This window comes from Ipomoea triloba, chromosome 7, assembly GCF_003576645.1.
Source record: "Ipomoea triloba cultivar NCNSP0323 chromosome 7, ASM357664v1".
Classification (NCBI taxonomy): domain Eukaryota; kingdom Viridiplantae; phylum Streptophyta; class Magnoliopsida; order Solanales; family Convolvulaceae; genus Ipomoea; species Ipomoea triloba.
In genome coordinates this window covers 25,395,030-25,407,520 of record NC_044922.1, presented here as the reverse complement: position 1 = coordinate 25,407,520, position 12,491 = coordinate 25,395,030, and the positions used below count along the sequence as shown (strand labels likewise).

The 12,491-nt window shown below is 34.9% G+C and overlaps 1 long non-coding RNA gene across 1 annotated transcript; it reads right to left on the bottom strand.

The window, feature by feature from the left end:
* Positions 1–11,133: 11,133 nt before the first annotated feature.
* LOC116026038 lies at positions 11,134–11,609 on the bottom strand. The gene is made up of 2 exons (XR_004099768.1): positions 11,557–11,609; positions 11,134–11,471 (listed from the first exon to the last, which is right to left on the bottom strand). It is a non-coding gene; the product is annotated as an uncharacterized LOC116026038 (long non-coding RNA).
* Between the last annotated feature and the right edge of the window lie 882 nt (positions 11,610–12,491).

Below are 12,491 nucleotides of genomic sequence, written 5' to 3'. Positions count from 1 at the left end.
AAGAGCAAGAGGAGCTGGAGAAGGCAAAGGCAATGACGATAAAGGTAAGGGGAAGATGGTGTCTCCATCAGACACTTCCAAGGATATACCACTTCTATTGAAGAAATTTGAATTGTTGGAGGAATCACACTGGAAAACACTACTTGAGATCAAGTTACGGAAGGAAGGATCCGAGGATGTAACATAAAAATGAAGACAAATAAAGGGTTGGAACTGCTTAATTGATATAATCTTATCGCCCTTCTCTAGGAACTTTTGGGCTTAAAGTTTCTCAAACTCAAGGTTCATCGGATTATCCTATTCAAGCAATTTTGTGCTTTTTTCTTTTTTTCTGTTTTGTGTTACACTTATCAAATCTCTACTCCATGGTTCGATCTCAACTAGCGCTTTGTAGAGTGCCGCCTCCAACATTTCAATTTTTTTCAATAGAAGTGGTATATCCTTGGAAGTGTCTGATAGAGACACCATCTTCACCTTACCTTTATCGTCATTGACTTTGCCTTCTCCAGCTCCTTCCACTCTTGGGTTAACCATTTTGCTTGGAAGTAATTTTTCTATCTTGACAAATGTATCTTAAAAAAATTCCTTCTAAGAAAAATGGTTAACCCAAGAACAAGAGGAGCTGGAGAAGGCAAAGGCAATGACAATAAAGGTAAGGGGAAGATGGTGTCTCCATCAGACACTTACAAGGATATACCACTTCTGTTGAAGAAATATGAATTGTTGGAGGAATCACACTGGAAAACACTACTTGAGATCGAGTTACGGAAGGAGAGATCTTAGGATGTAACATAAAAGTGAAGACAAAAGAAGGGTTGGAATTGCTTGAATGAGATGATCTTAACCCCCTTCTTTAGGAACTTTTGGACTTAAAATTTCTCTTTTTTGTGCTTTTTTTTTTCTCTTTTGTGTTTTATTTATCAAATACCATTTCAGCTGATGAACAAAGAAATTCCAATTGTATACACTCACTATAGATTAAGACAAGAAAGAGGTGAAACATAAGATGATCCAATTCTACTAGGGAATAATTTAATGAAATTTTGAACGAAACACACACTAGGAGAAAAGCACCATACAATTATGTTTCATTGAAGTACACAACCATAAAGAAGTAGTGCTCTGCAACAAAATTTATATAACAAATCAACAAGTAGATTTCAAATTACTAGTCCAACTAAAAGTTTCCAAGCAACGTATGGAGCGCATTTTGAATAAGGCTAATTATTTTTTTTTACAAATAATCATATCTTTAAAAAATAAAAGCTACAAATTTGAACCAACCAGACAAGGAATAAAAGTTTGGAAATATTTTCTTGATATGGCTCACTAAGAAAAACGAAGTAATAAATAAATAGAAAGATTATAGCAAAATAAATCATTAATTACTCTTACAAAAAGAAACAAAAAAAAAAACTCATTTTAGCCAATTAGCAAAGAAACCCCAAACATATATGCTAACTATAGATTAAGCTAAGAAAGGAGTGGAAAATAAAATCCAATTCTAATAGAGCAAAAACTCTCAAAATTTTAAAAGAAAGACAAAGCAAAGAACAATCAACATATCTATGTGTTTCAATGCAAGTTCAAAACCAAAAAGAAGTAGTTCATTGCAACAAAATTCTTATAATGAATCAATAAGAAAGTCTATAGTGTAATTGAAAATATCAAAGCAACGCATAGAGAACAATGATAACGAGCAAATACCAGCTGGAATCAAAGTCCAAAAAGGCATTATTGATATCGCTCACAAAGAAAAACAAAGTAATAGATCAATGAACAAAAAAATCATAGCAAACTCATATCCTTACTCTTATGAAAAATATCGATGAATAAAGAAATCTCAAACATATACACCCAATATATATAATACATGAATGAGGAGCAACATAAGATTCGAATTTATACATTTCACCGAACACAAAGGAAAAACAAAGAGAAAAATAGTCACCATACCTATGCTTTTAAGTGCAAGTGGAGAACCGAAGAGAAATAGCTCTCTGCAATGAAATCCCAAGTGAATCAGTAAGTAAATTTCTATTACAAGTCCATAAAAATAATGCATAGAGAACTCATAAATAAAATAAATAAATAAATAAAAAGAGAACTCAAAATACTAATTAAGCAAAGAATTAGACAAGTTTGACAAGACTTTAAGTTCACTCTTTGTTGGGCTGAACACCAAAGTTTCGACCAAGGTTATATAGGATATTGATGGTTGTATGGGATTATCTCATTCCGCCAGTTGTGAGCTTCCTTCTCTCCCCTGTTCCACATTAGACTCCTTAGATCTTTGGTTAAAAGACAGAAGGTCATTCAACTCTTCAGAAGATAAAGCTTGTATATCCTTGGCATTACCATTGTCCCCACCAGAATGTTGTAGCCATTTACTTGGAATGAATTCTTTAGCTGCAATTGTCAATACAAAAGCAAATAGTAAGACACACAAGAAAAAGATAAACAGGGGCCTAGGATTGGAATACATAATTGAAATAAAAATAGACTCTTAGCATAATAATTTAAATAAATAAATATGCATGTGTGAGACTTGAAAAAATGGAAGTTTATTTTCTTCTTCACTTTTCATTCCAAGAAGAAATAATCTAAGATTTAGTTTATCAATTATTGTTTATTATATAATTTAGTCAATTATTGTCAATTTTATAAAATCTCGTCTTATAATTTAGTCAATTATTGTCAATTTTATAAAATCTCGTCTTATTTTTTAGTCAATTATTGTCAATTTTATAAAATCTCGTCTTATTTTCATTCCAAGAAGAAATAATCTAAGATTTAGTTTATCAATTATTGTTTATTATATAATTTAGTCAATTATTGTCAATTTTATAAAATCTCGTCTTATAATTTAGTCAATTATTGTCAATTTTATAAAATCTCGTCTTATTTTTTAGTCAATTATTGTCAATTTTATAAAATCTCGTCTTATTTGTTTACCTTTTGGTTATTTGTTAAACTTTCAATCATTTTAGGGTTTACCTTGATTTTTTTAACTTTGCAAAACCCCAATTTCCCATCATAACCCAGGAACCATCCAAATTGAGAATATGTAGAAAAATTACGTGGTTGCATGTTTTTGAGAGACTAAATTGTATTATAGGTAAAATGGACCAAATATGCGATTTTCTATTTCAAGAACCAAAAGTGAGATTTCATATAAAAATGAATTTTGTCATTCGTTTATGATTTGAATCCAAACCTAAAGCACAAAAAGTAGTAAAACAAACAAGGTACTTGGATTTGAATCCAATAATAGAGTTCAAATTCCATGAACCAAACACTCCCATAAAGATTATAGCATAATATGGTCTATTCTTTTAGACATAAAAAGAAGAAGAAAAAAAAAAAAAAAAAAAAAAAAAACACACACATTCATTGTAGTCAATGAACAAAGAAATTCCAAACATATATACTCACGATATATTAAGACGTGAAAGATGTGCACTATAAGATACAATTCAAATAGAAAAATATTGCTGAAATTTTATAAGAAATATAGAGAGAAAATTGTCATACATTTATGTTTCAATGCAGGTGTAGATTGAAAATAAGTAGTTCTCTACAACAAAATCCTCAAAATGAATCAGTAAGTAAAGTTAAGATAATAATAAAAATAATAATAATAATAAAAAAGAGCAAATTGTCATTTTGATCTACTGACTATAGGGGTCCTATTAATTTACATTCACGATTTTCAAACGTGTTAATTGCATACCACGACTTTTCAATTTGTATCAATTTTGGTCACTCCGGCCAAATTACCGGCGAAATTTCGCCGGAAAATCATAAACCCTAAAATAATGAGGGTATTTTAGACATTTCACATATACTTTCTTCTTCTCCGGCGAATTCATCTGTTCTTTTTCTTCTCCGGCGATCAGGGGAAAATCAAGGAAATTGAGAAAGTTCAGAGGAAATTGCTTCTAGGTTTCAGGCGATTCAACATTCTCAATTTCTTCCCGAGGATTGGGAGAATCATTTTCCCAGGTCGCTGGAAAGAATTGATTCAAACCCGACAAGAACAGGAGCGAATCTTCGTTCCCCTAATTCACGCCCGAGCCCAGTCCAAGAATAGCGAAAGCGGTAGCGAAGAAATTGTGGCGTATGTGGACTCGCTCTTGGCCCTGGAGTTGCCGGAGGAAAAGAGAAAGCTCACCGACGGGGAGATTGTTGGCCTTATCAGTGAGTTTCTCAGCGGCGGAACGGATACAACCGCCACCGCGTTGCAGTGGATCATGGAGAATTTAGTTAAGAATCCGGAAATTCAGGAAAAGCTCTACAAAGAAATATCCTTGGAGCCGCTGCTACAAGACTCCCCGGACAGGAAGATTGTCCGGGAGGAAGATCTAGCGGAAATGCGGTACTTAAAAGCGGTGGTCCTCGAGGGTCTCCGGCGCCACCCGCCCGGCCACTTTGTACTGCCGCACACGGTGACTGATGAGGCGGAGCTGAACGGGTACACCATCCCCAAAAACGCCGCGATCAATTTCATGGTGGCGGACATGGGGTTGGATCGCCGGAGAAGAAAAAGAACAGATGAATTCGCCGGAGAAGAAGAAAGTATATGTGAAATGTCTAAAATACCCTCATTATTTTAGGGTTTATGATTTTCCGGCGAAATTTCGCCGGTAATTTGGCCAGAGTGACCAAAATTGATACAAATTGAAAGGTCGTGGTATGCAATTAACACGTTTGAAAGTCGTAGATGTAAATTAATAGGACCCCTATAGTCAGTAGACCAAAATGGCAATTTGCTCAAAAAAAAATTCAATATCTAAATATTACAAATTAGAAACCAACAAAACAAAATATAATTTCTAATCGAATAAAAAAATTATCAAAGACGCACATAGAGCACAACAAAAACCAAACAAGAAAGTCATAGAAAAATCTTATATATAATCACAGCTTTAAAAAAGTAAGAATTTTAAAACAACCAAACAAGTCATCAAAATCCAAAAAGGTATTCTAAGTAATAGATCACCACGAGAAACAAAGAACAATCAAAATCAATGTGATAAATCAAAGCAAGATCTAGCAAAAGTTCAATCTTGGGTGAAAAAAGAAAACTCACAAAACACCGATTAAGCAAAAAATCACAAAGGCCGCCGGAACTCCATTCACTGTTGTTGTTGTTTTCGGATGAAGAGAAGTAGAGAGAGAATCGGCTGAGAAGAGAAGAAATACACCAAGGGCTGAAATGAAAATATATATCTATATATATACTTAGGGTTTGGGTCATGCACTATGATTTTGGGCCAAAAGTTGGGCTAAGTTTTTTACCCAAAAAATTTGATTTGGTTGGCATAAAATGGGATAGGTTTAGTTTGGGTTCAAACTTAGGCTCAAAACAATGATATAAAGATCACATGTTCGTCTCAGATAGACTTTTTGGATAATAAAATTATGAGCTATAAAATAATTTATTTGAACTTTGAAGCGAAATAATTTATTTTTGAATGTACTTGGGTTAAAATATTTAGGATTGAAAGATAGATTTTATTTTAGAAAATATTTTGTTAAAATATGAATTGTTTAAAGTAACGTGGTGTCACAATCCACCCACCTTAAAAGAAGCTTCGTCCCCGAAGGTAAAAATCATTTTGATGATAAGAAGTTAAACTGAAATGGGAGTGAGTAGAGAAAAACACTAAGGAAGACATGCTTGATTTAAAAAGAGTTCGATTTCACTGGGGAGAAGATAAGATGTTTTAATTTAAACTCAGGAATAAAGTTGGTCAAGAAATAGACTCAAGATCATCGAGGTTATGATTTCAGAAACTGGCTCGCACACAACCATTTGAGAAGGAAAACAAAGAAGATGGTTGAGAAAGGGAAATGATTTTCAATAAAGAGTATTCAACGCTAGAAGGGAAAAGAGGAGTTCAGTCGCAAAAAGAAACAACAAACTCAATTTCAGGCCAAGAGTTCACAATTAACATAGTAAGGTACTTTTCCTTAGCTCTGGCACACACGATTCCAGTCTCTAGGCTCCAAGTTCCAAATACCTTCCTCAAAACTTGAACATTCAAAGCACACATGTACAAACTTCTCCAAATCTCTTCTTACTCTTATACAAACAATTACATAAATCAATCTAACATCCGAATCTCATCACACTTACAATCATCCAAGTCCCCTTTTAGTCAAACCCTAGACCTTATGCAAATCACCCAATATCCAAAGAAACATCACTTACCTTCTCAGAGAGATGCACACCTTCAGGGTACAAAAGCCATAGTTCAAATATTATCCAAGATAATCACCACAACCAAGCAATCATAAGGAAACTCACATCTCACTGCGATTTCCTAAAGAATCCGCAAATCTTAAGGTTTCAAACTTAGAATTCCATTTCCAGATACTCATACCCTAAGCTTCTATAGTCAAATTCCTACATCATAGGGTTAACCTAAGCTCTAATACCCACTTGTAACACCCTCCCCCCACCCCCCCCCCACCCCAATTTAAAATGAGATAATACATGAAAAAGGACATTTACTTGATAAAAAGATAGAATTTTGAATGTAAAAGTAAAATAACATTTTGAAATACACGGGGTGCTACCGCCACGTTTGAGCTACCAACCAGGCCCAAACGCACAGGCTACAACGGTTCTATCCACAATACCATAGTCTACTATTCAAATCACAAGATAACTACAATTCCACAATCCAAATTCTAAAGCTAAACAATCTATACCATAAGTCCATTCCAAGGACTACGAGCACTACACGTTGCGCTCTCAAACCGAGTCACTAACATGAGAACCTGAAAACAACAAGTTTGGGAAAACACAAATAGAAGGGTTAACATAAAATGCTAAGTAAGGTCTACTCCACCCTATAAAATAATTACATTTATAATTTTGCAAATAGGTATACTTGTAAATAAGTTTTGAAACTTGAATAAACCACATTTTAGAAACAATTTAGTCATAGGCTTAGAAGGGACAGTTTCAAAAGAGTTTTCAAAACACTTTAAGGTCAATACTTGACTAGCTAAGAGGTTTTCAAAATGGCAGGGAAACTCTATAAGTATAACTCACACCAAAACAAGAGGGTTATCAACACGAGGGTTTAAGATCATTTTCCCAATGGTACACACACCCAACTATAGATAGGATTTTCTTAAAACAACAATTGAGGCTTCAAATACAACACCCAGTAATAACAACCATATAATATCATATCTTGTAAGATAGTTTTCAGAGCAACAATATAATAATGTTTAGCTTGAAGCATGTGAAGGAGATTCGATCTTTGCGATCAATGTGGGCATACAAGCATCTTGGTTTGCATGCCAGGTAACCATGCTGCCTAGAATAATCACTTGGCATATGGCAGGGTCGGGATCCAACGAGCTGAGTCACCCTTCGCAACAAGGCCAGCTGATCAAGATTTTTCAAGCCTTCACAATGAAAAGAAGTGAGGTTACTAGCTACTCAGCCCAGGCAGGTTACCCAGTTGTAAGTCACCCCTCAAACGCGAGGCGGTTAGCTGATTTTTACTAGTTTTCTTTAAATCCTTAGAGGTTTAGGCATATGAAGCAAGATACTGAGGGACCACCACCTACTAAAAGTGGTCAATTAACTTAGGATAGACAAACTAACTGGTCCGGACCATACTCACATAGTGGTTCGCATCTGACAAAGATGCTTTCTACTTAATTGGTGTCTTAAATTTTGCAGGATGTTGAAATGCTCGGTGGTCGACCCTGGTGCTTGGTCAGTTGGCTCTTAAGGTGGTCGGCCTAAGGGCTCACATTTTACTTCTATTGTTTCTAAGTGCCAAAGATTAGAGCTCATAAGGAAGGCACACACCTCGTGTGTTTTCGTCGGATTTTCCACGAAGCTATCAGATTTCATATGGAGGTGGTCGAATATTACGCTTTTGGTTGTACTTTTTTTTTTCTTAGTTAAAATTTTCCCACTCAGTTTTTCTTACTCTAATGTAAGAGTGACGGAGAAGACTTCGCAAAATCTCAAGTAAATGGCCAACAAATACCTTGGCAATAAGTAACTTGTAAAGGCAACTTCACACAATCTAAGAAAGTAGGAAAAAAAAGTGAGATTGGATGATGGATTATACTAAGCTAATCGGATAGACCAATCAACCAACTTGGGTCACATGTATTGGCCCAAGAAGGAATGAGCAACTTGAACGTATTCATAACTTTTATTATTAGGGAAAAATGCATTTTTGGTCCCTCAATTAGTAACACATTTGAAATGTTCTCCCTATCTTTCAATTTGGACACATTTTGTCCCTCAATTAGTCCTTCTGTTAAGTAATTCAATTAACTCCGTTTAAACCAGGGGTATAATTGAAATTTCACATAGGAAAAATGCACTTTTGGTCCCTCACCTTGGCATAGAGTTGTTGTTGGTTCTATTTCACTGCCCACTGTCATTCCTAGCCGAAAAATACTGTGAATTCTGTGAGGTTCTATTGCTAGTACTTGATTATTTGTCCTTGCCTTTGAGTAATTAGATATGAGTGAGATATGATTAATGGATGCAATAAAAGTGGATAAAAGTCTCTCCATTATTTTATCATATTATTCTTTTAATGCATGTATGTTACTATTTTGCTATTATGGTGTTTCCTTTGTACTCTGATTCAACATAAAATTTGACATCCTGGATTACGGATGTCAGTCTGATTCCATGTTTCATAATGATGTAGTAGGAATCTTGTCTGCTAATCCAAAGTCAGTTGCTTGATCTTAGTAGTTTTTTGAACTCTCTTGATCTTAGTAGTTAAAAACATTCATGTGCACCATCGTTCAACCATCATGAGTTGTTTATTTAGAGTATGTGACAGTATCCTGTTGTGTATATGATTTTTTGTAATTTTAAGGGGTGCATTTGTAGGCTAGGAAGGCGTTAAAGGCATTCAAGGGACTGGTAAAACTTCAAGCAATCGTGAGAGGCCGCATAGTCAGGAAACAAAGTGCAAATATGCTCAGGCGCATGCAGGCAATGGCTCGAATTCAAGCCCGGGCCTGCGCGAGTCGAGCTTTAGTTTCTGACTATTCTCACTCTAGTGACGAGGCCTCACAAACTCATCGCCCCGTGAGTATGATACGCCCTTAACAATGGCTCGAATACATTTAATTACAGTTATGTATTGATTAGTAAATATCTCTACGACCAATTATCTGCAAGGCATTGCATCTCGCGACAAACATGACCTGCAACAACATTCCTACAGTTCTACTCATCGTGGGTCAAATTTGAAGGTATATATTCACTCACTTTAAATTCAAACACAAAAAAAAAAAAAAAAAAAAAAAAAAATTTTGGGTCTCTGTAGATTCCGAGAACTAGGTTGTTGGTTCTGTCTCTGTAGATTCCTATTTCTTTATTATCGAAAAAATTCCTATGTTCTGTTAAATATAGAGTTGTTATTCCAAATCGAATATGAATGAGAATGTAAGCATGGGAAGGAAGGATTTATGTTCAAAAATGGTTAGATCGTTGGATGGAAGAACATGCATGGAACAATTACGAGAATTCTGACCTTAAGGACGGGGGAGCTGATGATGAGAAGAGTGACAAGATACTCGAGATTGATACTTGGAAGCCTTGCGAGAACCCCAGTGGAAGCAATAGAACCTCACAGAATTCACAGTATTTTTCGGCTTGGAATGACAATGGGCAGTGAAATAGAACCAACAACATCTCTATGCCAAGGTGAGGGACCAAAAGTGCATTTTCCTATGTGAAATTTCAATTATACCCCTGGTCTAAACGGAGTTAATTGGATTACTAACAGAAGGACTAAATTGACAAACGTCTCAATAACTGAGGGACCAAATGTGTCCAAATTGAAAGAATAGGGAGAACATTCAAATGTGTTACTAATTGAGGGATCAAAGAAGTGCATTTTTTCCTTATTATTATTATTATTAAGAATGAAAATGGCATCTTTGGTCCCTGAGTGATAGTGGCCTGAGTGAGTTTATGACCGAGTTTAGTCCCTCAGTTATTTGCAAAGTGGCAAGTTTAGTCCCTAACTGTTAAATTTGACAAAAAAATTAAAAATATAAGAACTAGGTTGTTGGTTCTGTCTCTGTAGATTCCTATTTCTTTATTATCGAAAAAATTCCTATGTTCTGTTAAATATAGAGTTGTTATTCCAAATCGAATATGAATGAGAATGTAAGCATGGGAAGGAAGGATTTATGTTCAAAATGGTTAGATCGTTGGATGGAAGAACATGCATGGAACAATTACGAGAATTCTGACCTTAAGGACGGGGGAGCTGATGATGAGAAGAGTGACAAGATACTCGAGATTGATACTTGGAAGCCTTGCGAGAACCCCAGTGGAAGCAATAGAACCTCACAGAATTCACAGTATTTTTCGGCTTGGAATGACAATGGGCAGTGAAATAGAACCAACAACATCTCTATGCCAAGGTGAGGGACCAAAAGTGCATTTTCCTATGTGAAATTTCAATTATACCCCTGGTCTAAACGGAGTTAATTGGATTACTTAACAGAAGGACTAAATTGACAAACGTCTCAATAACTGAGGGACCAAATGTGTCCAAATTGAAAGATAGGGAGAACATTCAAATGTGTTACTAATTGAGGGATCAAAAGTGCATTTTTCCCTTATTATTATTATTATTAAGAATGAAAAATGGCATCTTTGGTCCCTGAGTGATAGTGGCCTGAGTGAGTTATGACCGAGTTTAGTCCCTCAGTTATTTGCAAAGTGGCAAGTTTAGTCCCTAACTGTTAAATTTGACAAAAAAATTAAAAATATATTTAAAATTTGAAGGGTAAAGTAGAAAATTCAAATTTTATTCTCTTTATTATATCAAATCAAATTTGCAAAGTGACGACCAAATTTACCCCTCAAATTTTAAATATTTTTTTAATTTTTTCTATCAAATTTAACAACCAGAGACTAAACTCACCACTTCACAAATAATTGAAGGACTAAATTGAAATACAAACATAACTCAAAAAGTCATCACTACCACTATTACTCAGGCACCAAAGATACAATTTTCCCTATTAAGAATTGAACTGATTATTCTTAATATAGTATGATTAGGACTTATTATCAACCATCTAAAATTTCTATTCTTTAAAGAGCTCTTAACCCAAATATATATATATATATATCATACATGAAGAGAAGGTTACGCATGATTTAAATAACGCAGTATCAGACCATCGCAAGGTATGTCTAAAACTGAACACATAGCATAAGTTAAAAATACTGCAGTAAAAAACGTATCCCCACTAAAGCATTTGAACTCGTTTCATCTTCACCATGTGAAAATGCCTCGTAAATGTATAGCACCAGGGAGAGGTAGCTAGGGGGCAGGGAGCCAAAAACCTTAACTATAAATTCCAACACAAAAACTTAGAAAGGGCCACAACTACTTCGGATTCATCTTCACAGGTTTCACTTCTTTGATTTTTTAGACACTCTGCACAAAATCAGCCAAATCAACAGAGAATTAGATTGTAGTACTTTGAAGAATATAGATAACAGTATGAACCCTGGAAACTTACTGGTGCAGGTACTTCTCTCTCTCCTGGACCCTATGGAGTAAAGGGACCATCAATCTCAACTTCAANAGATTCCGAGAACTAGGTTGTTGGTTCTGTCTCTGTAGATTCCTATTTCTTTATTATCGAAAAAATTCCTATGTTCTGTTAAATATAGAGTTGTTATTCCAAATCGAATATGAATGAGAATGTAAGCATGGGAAGGAAGGATTTATGTTCAAAATGGTTAGATCGTTGGATGGAAGAACATGCATGGAACAATTACGAGAATTCTGACCTTAAGGACGGGGGAGCTGATGATGAGAAGAGTGACAAGATACTCGAGATTGATACTTGGAAGCCTTGCGAGAACCCCAGTGGAAGCAATAGAACCTCACAGAATTCACAGTATTTTTCGGCTTGGAATGACAATGGGCAGTGAAATAGAACCAACAACATCTCTATGCCAAGGTGAGGGACCAAAAGTGCATTTTCCTATGTGAAATTTCAATTATACCCCTGGTCTAAACGGAGTTAATTGGATTACTTAACAGAAGGACTAAATTGACAAACGTCTCAATAACTGAGGGACCAAATGTGTCCAAATTGAAAGATAGGGAGAACATTCAAATGTGTTACTAATTGAGGGATCAAAAGTGCATTTTTCCCTTATTATTATTATTATTAAGAATGAAAAATGGCATCTTTGGTCCCTGAGTGATAGTGGCCTGAGTGAGTTATGACCGAGTTTAGTCCCTCAGTTATTTGCAAAGTGGCAAGTTTAGTCCCTAACTGTTAAATTTGACAAAAAAATTAAAAATATATTTAAAATTTGAAGGGTAAAGTAGAAAATTCAAATTTTATTCTCTTTATTATATCAAATCAAATTTGCAAAGTGACGACCAAATTTACCCCTCAAATTTTAAATATTTTTTTAATTTTTTCTATCAAATTTAACA